We start from the raw sequence: 12,620 nt of genomic DNA, 5'->3' as shown, positions 1-12,620 counted from the left end.
ATTAGCATACATCGTGGGAGCTGCAACCCAAATATTTCCGGAGGTTTACTCAGGAAATGAACCGAGAAGGTCCAGCCTGACGCATTATCGGTAGGACGTCAGTAGACTTGAAATGGCTGGCTGGGCGACAGCCTGGGGCACAGCTCGCAAGCACCCACAGAGAGACGTACAAGAGCGGCGGAGGTGGAGTCAAAAAGATCGGAGACATACGCACGCGGTCACAAATGCGCCAAACGCGCAGATAACAAGCAGTGGGGAGATTACGGAGTTCTTGAAGAACAGCTGTGCGAAGATGTATGGCCATAAGGAGATGGAGGTTGGGGCCAGCAGGTTGCTGTTGTATGAAGTGCCAGCACGGAGAACAAAACTGGCGCGTGAAGTGTCTGATTGGGGCAAAGTTGGGCAAGTCGATAATTTCGTGTATCACAATAGCCTGCCGCTGCTCCTTTCCGAATTTAGCAACAGCAGCGAGCGAGAACAAGCTGGCGTCGCCGCCACGACCATGGTTGTCAGATGCGGAACAGGTTAACGAGATAGTGTTTCAGCATCTTTGTGCAATCTACAAGACATATTGCGCCTTGCGATCGTTTTAGCGAAGGCGTAAGGACCAAAGATTAGAATAAGGAGAACCTCACACTCCAATCAACCAAAGGATCAGGCTGGCTTTTGTGAATGCTACTCGGCAGTAGGCCGTAATCACACTATCAATCCAGTGATAGACAAATGCGCAGAGTAGAACCAACCCCTATATACAGCCTTCATAGTATACGATGAAGCATTTCATTGAGTCGAAACCTTAGCTGTCATACGCGCAGTACGGAGTCAGGGTATATATGAGCCTTATGTAAAAATACTGGAAGATATCTATAACGGGTGCACAGCAACCATAGTCTTCCATAAATTCAGCAACAAAATTCCAATAAGGAAGCATGTTAGGCAATACAAACGATCTCTCCAATACTGTTCACCGCCTATTTAACGAAGGTACTATTCAGAGGCGTGAGTAGAGAACAGTTCGGTATAAGAGTAAATAAAAAAAAAACCGGAGTACTCCGCAATTCACTGATGACATTGCCTTGCTAAGTCACTCAGTGTATGAATTGCAAATCATAATAAATGACTTAGGTGAAGCAGAACAGTGAGTATAAAAATTAATATGCGAAAAGCTAAAGCAATATTCAACAGACTTGGAAGGGAACAAGAGTTTACGGGTAATAGCGAGGCGCTAGAAGTGGTAAACGAATACATCTACTTAGGGCAGGTAGTGACCACAAATCCGGATCACGAGAGTGAAATGACTAGAAGGATAAAAATAGGGTGAAGAGCAATTGGCGGGTCCTCTTAGATCATGAACGACACTTTACCAATATTCCTCAAAAGATAAGTATATTACAGCTCTATACTACCGGTACCCACCGATGGGGCAGGAACATGGAGGCTAATGAAAAGGGTTCAACTAAGGACAACTCTACGAATTATGGAAAGAAAAATGATACGTTTAACGTGAAGAGAAAGGATGACAGTTGAGCAGGTCAGGGAACAAACACGGCTTAAAGACATTCAACCTGAAATCTAAAAGAGGACATGGGCTTCGGGCGGGCATGTAATGCCACGACAAAATAACCGACGTTCGTTATGGGCAACGAAACGGGTTCTAAGAGAAGACAATCGCTGCAAGGAGCGGCAGAAATTTAAGTAAGCGGATGAGACCAGTTTGTGGCTGTAAGGTGGGTACTGTTGACAAAGGGCAGGGTTGATTGAAGAGATGGGAGGGTCTCTTGTCCTGCATTGGGCGTAACAGGCTTGTGATGATGATGATGAACGCCCAAAGATTTTATAGCGCCCGGCGATGCTATAAAGCGCTGGCGCTGAGATCGGCGTTACAGCGCGCGCTAGAAGAAAATAAAGATGGACAGCGCGTGCTTGGGGCGCACGCCCGGCACGGGCAGTTCGGAACTAGAAGCCTGCCACGCTGGTCGTCTCTCTCTGGTGCTCCACCGCGACCCCGAAAATCCTCATCAGTGGTGACCCGGCGAACCGTGCCTTCTAACGCAGCGGCGTCCTAGCTTGGCGTACTGGCAGCACCCAAGTTTCGACCCGCCGCTCCCGGCGTTCCGGCCTGCAGGCGTCGGCGGGTGGTTCGCCCAACTGGAGGCTGCGATGTACCATGAACGGCATCACCATCCAGCCGTTTAAACACGCAGTCCTTTGCGACATCTTCCCGCCCGACCTCCTGCGTCGGCTCACCTACTCTGCCTTCGGCTGCCGGCCATACGATGAGCTGCGTGCGGCCGTCTTGGCGGACTTCGGCGCCTACTACGTTCCGCCGCCGCTCTACGACGCAGCGGACCCGTTTTCGCCGCCGCCAGCCCCTGGCCCTGCACCGGCCTCGCTCGCGCCCACGCAGCCTTCATCAGAACCCGGCCCGCCTCAGCAGCCCCTCGCCGCATCGCCCCCACTCCAGTCCAGCGTCTCCGGCCCGGCTTCTTTATCACCGATCGCACCAGACGCTGCCGCATCGCTTCCGTCAGCACATGCTGCTACCCCGGTTACGCTAGCAGCACTGTGGGACGCCTCCACGGCCCCAAGTCCGCACTCATTGCCTCAGCAGCTCGGTGAGGTGCCTGGCCCTCCGCGGTTTGCCACGTCCGCGAACTCGGCGACAGATGCGCCTCGCGCCACCCTGTTCAGCGCCTCCGGCCATACCGCCTCCCATAAGGACGATACAGCATCTACGGCACAGCCCGGCGAGCAACTTCTCTTATCTGCAATAGTGCCGCCGTCAGCCGAGCTCTTCCTCGATGAGTGCCCCACTCCGCCAACTTCTGTACCCTACTGCGTAGCATCGCTGCCAGCCGAACGCTCACCTGCCGCCTCATCGCTCATTCCGCTAAAGCCGTCAGTCACTGACCTGAGTGAGCGCGCTAAGGGCGAAGTGAGATTGCCGGCACCGCAGCATCTGTCAGATACCAGCCCACTACCCCGGCGGCCACACCGCCTGCCCAAGAGGCCCCACCCCAAGCCCTGAGTACTGTCACCCGCTTCTCGGAGTCTGACCCTGGCAGCTCGACACTGTCGCAGGAAGCGTCTGCTTTGGTGCCTGACTTGAGCAACCTTAAGCAACGAATGGTAGAGCTACCCACACCGAGTAGTGCAGCAACTATTCATCCACCAGCTGTGTCTGTTGCTGTCAGCCAGCCGTCTGATGTAGCCGTCTCAGCTACACGGCCTGTCACTGCCACAACCTTCTTGCAGACACCCACAGCCGACCATTCCCACACGCGAATCAGCACTGGCCAGTCGCTCCTTACTGCAACTCCCGATTTATCCAAGCACCTGGCACTGAGCCCAGCAACTTCTTACGGCATCGCAACAGCTGTCGCCGTTATGTCGACGGTCCCACCACAGCTGCTGTCAGTCCATGGAGCCGTTCCGGCCGTTCCTGTGCTTGCGACCGCGTACACGGCGCGTCAGATCCCCATCGACACCAGCTGCAATGTTCCAACACCGACGACACTTGTGTCCGCGGGCAGCACTATACAGTCGGTGACGGCCCGACCATGGCCTTCGCTGCCCCCATGTCCTTTGTCAACTCGGCATCCAGCATCATTCGCCCGTTGCGAAGCAGCCAGGCTCGTCCACCTGAGCCCGCGCACTGCACCCGACGGCTCTTCCCGGACCCTGACATGAACTGACCGGGCCCTCCCTCTATCGTGTGACCTCCATCTGTGCCCCGTCGGCGCGAACATTTCGCCGTTCCGTCTAGGCGGGGGGCCCTATAGCGCCCGGCGACGCTATAAAGCGCTGGCGCTGAGATCGGCGTTACAGCGCGCGCTACAAGAAAATAAACATGGACAGCGCGTGCTCGGGGCGCACGCCCGGCACGGGCAGTTCGGAACTAGAAGCCTGCCACGCTGGTCGCCTCTCTCTGGTGCTCCACCGCGACCCCGAAAATCCTCAACAACTTTGCCAGCCCGTGAGGTCTTTCAGAGAGGACAACCAACGAGACCAATGGTGATCGATGGATGAGAGCTGTTAAAGGACTGTAGACACCAAATTTTTGCTTTCGTGTTTTCTTATATGCGTCAGACATTAGTACACATTGAGCACACCATGGTATTCGTCTACGATCGCGAAATAATTTATAATAGTGTTATTTCTTAACTCTGTTTCGTTTTGGTTTAAACTGCCGAACAATGGGTGTGACTTGTAGTGGATGTTTAGGCCACGTGAGGATTAAAGAATCTGCTTTGTAAATACTGATTTTCATTCCTGTGTAAATTCTGATTGATTGTAAATACTTTTTTGTCATTCCAGGTCTTCAAAGAGGCTGACTTAAGCGTTGTAGTGAATTAAAACTGCGTACCAGCGATTATATTAGCGTTTTTCTAGTGCATCAGATGGTCTAAACACCAACTACATGTCACGGCCATCGTCAGGTTGACAAAACCGAAGCCGAAACTGCACGAGGGGAAGAAATTCAATTCTAAATTATTTAGCGGCCGTTGGCGAATACCATGCGGTAATCAATCTATTATAATGCCTAGCGCATCACTTGAAAGAAAGGAACACGCAACAGAATTAGGTCTCCATAGTCCTTTAAATGTCGGCCGCATACATACCACCGAAATTTCGCAACTACCCGTACTAGGGCTAAGGGCTCTCATTTGTGATAGGGTAATTGCGCTCTGACCTAGAGAAGAGGTGGCAAGAGAAAAGACATCGCCTATTTCATGAGCCCTAGTGTTATTAAAGGATTAAAAGTGCACTGAAGAGCAATCTGAACTCATATTTTTACCATGGGAACACAGTCTACACGCACCGAACATTCTTATAAACTTCCGATTATTGCCCAGTGCGGCCGATTTCCCTAATTTAAATCGGATTAACGTCCGCTTCCCGCTTATTTCTGTTTAATTCCCCCCATACGGTAGGAGGAGTCGACCAACGCATGGAGCGCCTTTCAGGCAGTCGTGTGGTGACTTTGCTTTCAGTTTTATTTCTTTTCTTTTAGGTTTCCATGAATAAATAGGTCTAGTCAGAGATTACATAGCTACAGATTAGGCCCACGGAAATAAAAATACGCGTGGACTCTTTGCTTTCGCCGATCACAACGTATCACTCCGCCGATGGCAGAGCGGCAAGCCGCCACGTGACTGGCTTAAAGGTTGTTTCCCTCCTCCCACCGTCTGCGGGGAATTTGAAAAAAAAAAGCCGGAAGCCGGACTGTTAATCGAATTTAGTTTTAGGAAATCGGCCGCACAAGGCAATAATTCAGATTCTAAGAACGCTCGCAACGTGTAGATCGAGTTCCAGCGGTAAAAATACGACTTCAGGTTCCCCTTCAGTGCACCTTTAAGGACTTCAATGGGAGCGGCAGCATTGAAGTGCGCCAAGACTGGCGAGATAGTAAGTTTCGAGGTCATTGCGGCAAAGGCTTTTTCTTGACTGGGTGTAAAGGAAGATTTTATGTCCTCCTTATAAGGTCGCTCCGTACCTGGTTATCCATTTGTTCTGAAAGGGAAATAAAATACATCTTTTTATTTAGAAGCATATAACTTTCAGGCGTTCAGGCGAATTTAAGTAACGGATATACATCCTTTCTCTGCTCACATCTGTGTCAAATAAGGGCGGACTTAAAAACGATGAAATCTCAACAGCCTAAAAATATTGCTGGTTTGGTTATAAGGTCTTAAATGGACCGTGAGGAAAAGGTGGCTGGTCCAAAGGAGTCATTCTTTAGCTTTTCTTTGAATTCCTACGCATTCTCAGGCAATGAAGGGCGAAAATGTTACCGTGAAAATAGGTCAGTGATATCAAAAACGCAGCATATATTTGACTACCGGTGCCATGCCTCGAGGATGTTCTTTACTGATGTTGTAAAGAAGACTGCAACGATGCTGCAGCACAAGTAGTCTCTGAGGTCCGACACTACTTGCGCGGGCAGGGAAATTAGAACTTAAACGATGCAAAATGCTCTCAGACAACTCTTTTCAAATGTATTCTAAGTTCTCAAATTTAATTAGAGTGTTGAAGCTTCTCGCATTTTTTTCTATATAGTACTCTACACACTGGAGAAAAACCTGAGATGGTACCCACCTGATGTGACATTAAGAACTCCACATTTCGGTAGAAGTTATTGCCATTTGCGCTTCTATATTTAGATTTGAAGCATTTGTATGGGTACCACTTGTTCTGATATCCAGACATATATTTTATGTAAAGGTCATCTGTATTTTTCAACCACTGCAAGGAAAGTGCCATTCATTTTTTTTCAGAAACCAAACACTGCTTTGACAATACAAAGCACAAATTAATTTTCAAACGCAGCCCCTATTGCACTTCTCTGTTAATATATAAGGTGCTACGAGTTCTTAATTAACGACATTCTTTCCCCTCTCTCTTTAATCAGAGCCTGGTTTCACCCAGCAATATCTGACATGGGAATAGCACACTGACTGTAAATATATCAGTACGTTTCATTGATATCCGCTGAAAAATGTTCAAACATCTCAGTACTAAACAAAACTCGCTACCTGACATTTATTTAAAAACAATGCCAAGTGTGCGGTCTGAAAATTGGAGACTGTCTGCTTTAAGGTCTTTAAATAAGCAAAACAAAATCCCCCAACCATGCTGGAAAAGCAAACCTATATTCCAAAACGGTTGGCAGCGGCATATATGGCTTATGGAGAGTTTTTCAAATTTCATCACTTCATTATGGTTTAGGCCTAACAGTACGAATGATGGTTTACTTTTTAAGATGCCAAGGAATCAGCTAAAATTTAGCTAGTTATATAATTTACGTTAAGAGCTCCCTCGCCAAAGAAATCATCTTTTTTACAGAGTTGGTCTGTAGGTGGTAGTAGTGACGCAAGATTGGAAGTTGAGAACAATATATCCAACGATTTTATTGACTGAGTTTGCTCTGTTAGCGAGATAATAATTTGCACAGTTCCAAACTCCGGCGCTCTGATATAGGTCACGCCCTGCAGCTCCTTTCAAAAATGAACTGCCACCAGGCCTCAGGAAGCAAGCAATCCTGAAGAAGTAACGCATTCAAGGAAATGTTTCAAAATCTACTACTGTACTAACTGATGAAATTGAAGTAAGGTGAAGTGCTTGAGACATTTCTGATAAAAAAAATATAGCTGTTCTTACACAATCTTTTAGCTGAATCCCAGAACAAGCCAAATGATATTCCCCAGCATTTGACCGCAAAACGGAGTATTTGCGCAAAGCACATTTAGAAATTTCTAGACCAGCAATCACTCAAAATGAGATTTGGAGAAATTTTCCCGCTTAGCTAAGGATAGATTAACAAGTATAAAAGGAGGCCTTAATAATCCGAAGATTACATGAACCCACACAAGCATTAGTGAATTTATGGATACGCACCATAAAAACGTGAGTTTTAACAAATATGAACATCTGAACAAAAAATTTTAAATACAGAAAAAAGCTCCACAAAATTTTAAGGCATGAACTTAAAAAAAAAGTGAGATATTCGTCAGAGAACAACTTTAGCAGAAATGCACAGAATGAAATGCTCACGTGTTCAGGGCTCGCCGTGTTCGGATCTTTGATTTATATTTGGTACCGCCATCAGTTTGATTGCAAAAAAACGAAAAAATGAATCAACTCTCTCTGCACATCGTTTTCATCGATTTAATCAGAAATTAATTCTGTTTGCACGCAGTGTCATATCATAATATTGCCTTCCCACTAAAGGTATCTTCTTTTCACACGTAAAGGCTACAGACAAAACCATTAAGAAATTCGCATACTCCACTGAAAACACATTGGGGTATTTCAACGCATTTCCCCGCCTAGGAGGCTATGCGTTGGGCTACTGATCCCAAAGTGGCAGGTTTGAATACCGGTCACAGCGTCCGCATTTCGATTGAGGCGAAATTGAAAAAACTACTGCCCCGGTGCGGTGACTTGGTGGTTACGGCGCTCGGTTGCTGACCCAAAAGACGCGAGTTCGATCCCGGCCGCGGCGGCCTAATTTTGATGAAGGCGAATTTCTAGACGCCCCTGTACTGTGCGATGTCCGTGCACGTTAAAGAACCCGCGGTGGTCGAAATTTCCGGAGCCTTTCACTACGGCGTCCCTCATAGCTTGAGTTTCTTTGGGACGTTAAACCCCAATAAACTAAACTAAACTGAAGAACTCCTCCTGTGGTGTGCAATCTTAATGTCCGGTAGAGAATCTCAGATGGCCGAATTTTATCTGTGTCCCTTCATTACTGCGTGCTTCCTAGCCAAAGTGTCGCTTCGCGATGTTAGCCTCATATACTATATCGTACCTACCATACCGTACAATACCCCTGCATACCATTACTATACCATTCCATAGAATGCCATTCCATGAATGCCATACCACACCATACTTTACCATAATGTTCCATTTCAACGCACATTAATTCCTTCTCAGCCGCCGCGGTGGCTCAGCGGTTATGGTGCTCGGCTGCTGACCCAAAAGACGCGGGTTCGATCCCGGCCGCGGCGGCTAGAATTTCTTTGGAGGAGAAATTCTAGAGGCCCGTGTACTGTGCGATGTCAGTGCACGTTAAAGAACCCCAGGTGGTCGAAATTTCCGGAGCCCTCCACTACGGCGTCTCTCATAGCCTTAGTCGCTTTGGGACGTTAAACCCCATAAACCAAACCAAACCAATTCCTTCTCACTCCAAGGCCTAAGTGCGATTTCTTTCCTTTGCTACCACGTCTCCCATAGAAGCATATGGCAACGACTGATTTCGAAAGATAACAATATTGAGCCGTTACTTGGAGCATACGATAAAATTAAGCTCGCATGTTAACTATGCTCTCGATCAGGACATCCACGTTTGCAATTCTAACATGCCACGGTTGCTCAATGGCCATAGCCCTGGGTTGCCCATGACCAGGGCCGTGCAATCAATTCCCTGCTACTGCACCCGTATTTTGGTGGAGATGCTTTGCGAAGTGCCTTGAGTCACAATGCGATATTAGTGCGCTTTTACGTAAAAGCCCCAGCTTCTTGAAACCAACCAGGAGCCCTGCATTACAGCGTGGCTCGTAACCCAAGGGTAGCTTCGGCCCGTTAACCGCACGTATCATACCACTGCCCCATACACACAAATGTTTTGTGTACCCGACCCTCTTACAACGTTCCCGACCCCCTTAAAACGTGCGCAGGCAGGCAGTTATGTCGGTCTGACCGATGTCCCGGATTGCATTATTTAGTTAATTTATTTATTGATACCTCAAATACCCCTCTTGGTGTATTACATGAGGGGTGGGTCTTTGCGGCATGTCGATCATTTTTTCAATGAACGCCTTAAGTGAGCTGTATCAGTGTGGTGAACTGCGTCCGCATGAATGCGGCAAGCTCAGCCAGAACACAAACACTTAGTGAGATAGGGGCGTGGCTATTTGATGCGAAGCTTTTGCGTGTAGCATGCCCGACAATTGTTTCACGTCAAAGGTTCACAGAGCAACGTAGATGCAGCGCAGATGCGCTACATAGCAGCTGCACTAAACAGATAACGAGATATGACCAGGGTTCAACTTGAAACAGATTGCAATAGAGATACATCTAAGAGCAAAAATGCACCAATGCAACAGAGCGGCAAACAGAGGCACAAATTATTGACCGGGGAGTGTGACAGTCGGTGAACCGGATGACGTGGAGGTGGCCGTATAGAAGTCTGGCGTGATATCTCCCGCTCCTTCGCTTAATGTAAGGCTGCGGTGGCGAGGTGGGAGTTTCGCAATATCATATATGCGCTCTGCTACACTACGCCAGGGCAAGCGCGCTTAATTATCAGCAAAGGCGAAGTTCGAAAATGTTCGAGTCGATTCTGCTGTGACTGGGCGCCAGACCTGCAGAGCGAAGTAGACCGGGCGTCACACAAAATGCGCAAAGTTACGCACTCTGCAAACGTAATCGGAGGCGTTTCGTTGAAGGCGAAAATCTAGACACCCTTGTACTCTGCGGCGTTAGTTCGAGGCGAAAATTATCCGGAGCCTTCCACTACGACGCCTCTGACTCTCCCCTTTCTTTGACTCCCTACTTTGTCCCTGCCCTTGATGCAGATGTGCCCAACGAGAATTAAGAAAGTAGTTACAGCACTATTATATTCCTCAAAAGCAATTCTTACCTTCGCCGGATGGTGAGGACGCGCGTCTGGTTGCGTCCTGAAGGCTTTTTAATGTGCGCTAGACTTTTCCCACAACCACAGAATTTGACTCTCTTCACAACGCCCTGATCGTTTGAAGGTTCCCAGAACCATTTCCATTCCAAAGGTCACGGCATGGACCGATTACTCGATGCATATGACAAAGGGCGACGATCACAGTCGTACAAACAATATTTCAGCTTGAGGGCCATTTCCTTCCAAACCAGTGCTTTCTCCCTGCGAGCGCACGCTTCGAGACCGGCCGTGATCGGGCTCACACTAGCCGTGACAACGTCATTACGGAATTGACAAATCATGGAATTTTGTTGCAGAGAAGCAGTAAAATGCATTACAACAGCCTAAATGCTTTAGCAATAAAACAATGAAAATGTTTTTTGGAGAACAGAATGCGCATAGCCGTCTCAATTTCGGCGGTCACATATTCATACCTAGCGGGAGCGGATGAGAAAGGACTGAAAGGAGCCGTGATAAAGGAAATTGGAGCCATGGGGCAAGGCTTCGGAGTCTTAAATGTGCACGGATATCACTCATCCAATCGGACTTCCGCCGTTTGGTGCCAGATGACTCCTTGATAAATAAGCGGTAACATGATTATTACTGCAAGACATGATGCATGAATCCGTCATGTAATCCAGCGGCCATGTGAATTGCCATAGCGAACGCCGTTTTATGCGTACGACTATCTCGAGGCCTCTGTCTATAACAGCTGAATGTGGCGAAAGGGTGTAGTACATGACATTTTCTAATCGGTGATATTCTTATCTAGCGCAGTTTTGAACTTTTGAACTCCTCAGAGCACCTTATAACTTTTACACAGGTTCAAAATTAATGAAACGCTTATGATGTCTAGAGACTATGGCACAGGTGATTCCATACTCACAGCATTCTCTCTGAGACTTCACGCACTGGTAGTCCCATCGCCGAAAGAACCCAGGCAGGCAGTGGCATTTGCAATATTTCGGCTTACACCGTATAAAGGGCACTCCTTCACAAGTGTCTTCGAACAGCTGCCAGCCAATGCACTTTTCCTTTCTTTGATTAGGGTTCCAGCACTCTGGACCGTGACGAAAAACAAGCATGAGCGGACGTCATTGTTATGAACGCGAAGGAAAGGACACTCGCAGAACACTGCAAAGCAAATTCAATTCACCAGGATAGCAACGGACCAACCAGTGCAAGGGTCATGGGCGAGTTTAAGACGAATGTATTCAAGGGCTTTCCCTCGAAACTTTCGCAAAGTTCTTGCTATCCTCTGAATTAAGGCTTAAGCCTTTCTTTTCTCATGAGTGGCGTGTACAGAAGTTGTAGACTCAAGTTTGTGGCCGGATATTGTCCGCACGAACTGTTAATCATAAGTTGCATAGTAAATATAATAAAATATAAAAGTTTATAAGCGGCATTTGATAAGCAACTTGTATGTAAAGAAATGAAAATCAAAAATGAAGGAAATAAACATATTGTAGAGGATGAAATGGGTTTTATACAGGTGAAGGCTGGACGGAACACAGCTGGCCGCAAACAGCACAGAGCCCAGATCAGTCTGCGCGTGCCTCCCTCTTCTTCCTTCAAGTCCTCAGTCAGCCACTACGCGGCGTAACAATATAATAACCAACATAAACAACGTATAATAAAGATATTTTTACATTAAAAGTACAAAAGTTAAAGTAAAGCAAAAAGCAAAAAGCAAAAATTAGTGCAAACTAGAAAGTAATAAAAAGACAAAATAGAGAAAGAATGAAAAATAGAGAGTGAAAAAGAGGACAGGGAATGTTTGTCGCATTACAGCTCCTAAGCAGACTGAAGTGCAACCAGTAACTTTTTGCTCTCACATGGGTGTAAATATAATTCGCCCGTGTTTCTGATGAGGCGGCACTCGCATCTGTTTGACAGCTCTCTTTGGTTTCCGCTCGCGAGCCCATAACGCGAGGTGAAATGGTAGGAGCCCATTCCTATGGGGGTAAGTGATCAAGTGTGCAGTCTCTGTAATCGATGATTACCGATTGGATAAACCACAGTGAAGACAGCTCTAGAAAATATTTAACCCATTCATAAAGTGCGATTCAGCATCTTTTCGACACTTGCCTTTTAAACTAGAAATGACCTGTCGGCCTCCATCTTGCAATTTTTTAATCTGCAAAAAAGCTCCCTCATCTGTCAGAGCCACCACAGATGCGGATGATCTTGGTTCTGATTTGTTACGAAGGGAGTCCAGTTACATCACAATTTCACAATAAATTCGAAGGAAACGAGATCGCTCATTTCCACGAGAGTTAGTGCTCAACATATTGAGAAGGGGATATCAAACTGTAGCGAACCACGACGGCCGCGCCTGATAACGCCTAGACCGATCCCTGCCGGAGCGCCGACGACGACGAAGCGTCGCTGAAAAACGAAGTGCCGCCGCGCTGTACGAGATCGCTTGGGTTGGACTGGC

The 12,620-nt window shown here is 47.3% G+C and overlaps 1 long non-coding RNA gene across 1 annotated transcript; it reads right to left on the bottom strand.

Annotated features, from left to right (window-relative positions):
- Nucleotides 1–6,099: 6,099 nt before the first annotated feature.
- On the bottom strand, nt 6,100–11,211 carry LOC149348181 (uncharacterized). The gene is made up of 3 exons (XR_016292232.1): nt 11,067–11,211; nt 7,555–7,580; nt 6,100–6,246 (listed from the first exon to the last, which is right to left on the bottom strand). It is a non-coding gene; the product is annotated as an uncharacterized LOC149348181 (long non-coding RNA).
- Between the last annotated feature and the right edge of the window lie 1,409 nt (nt 11,212–12,620).

This window comes from Amblyomma mixtum, chromosome 4 (assembly GCF_055824585.1).
Source record: "Amblyomma mixtum isolate Tamu chromosome 4, ASM5582458v1, whole genome shotgun sequence".
Classification (NCBI taxonomy): domain Eukaryota; kingdom Metazoa; phylum Arthropoda; class Arachnida; order Ixodida; family Ixodidae; genus Amblyomma; species Amblyomma mixtum.
This window is presented reverse-complemented; position numbering and strand designations above follow the sequence as displayed.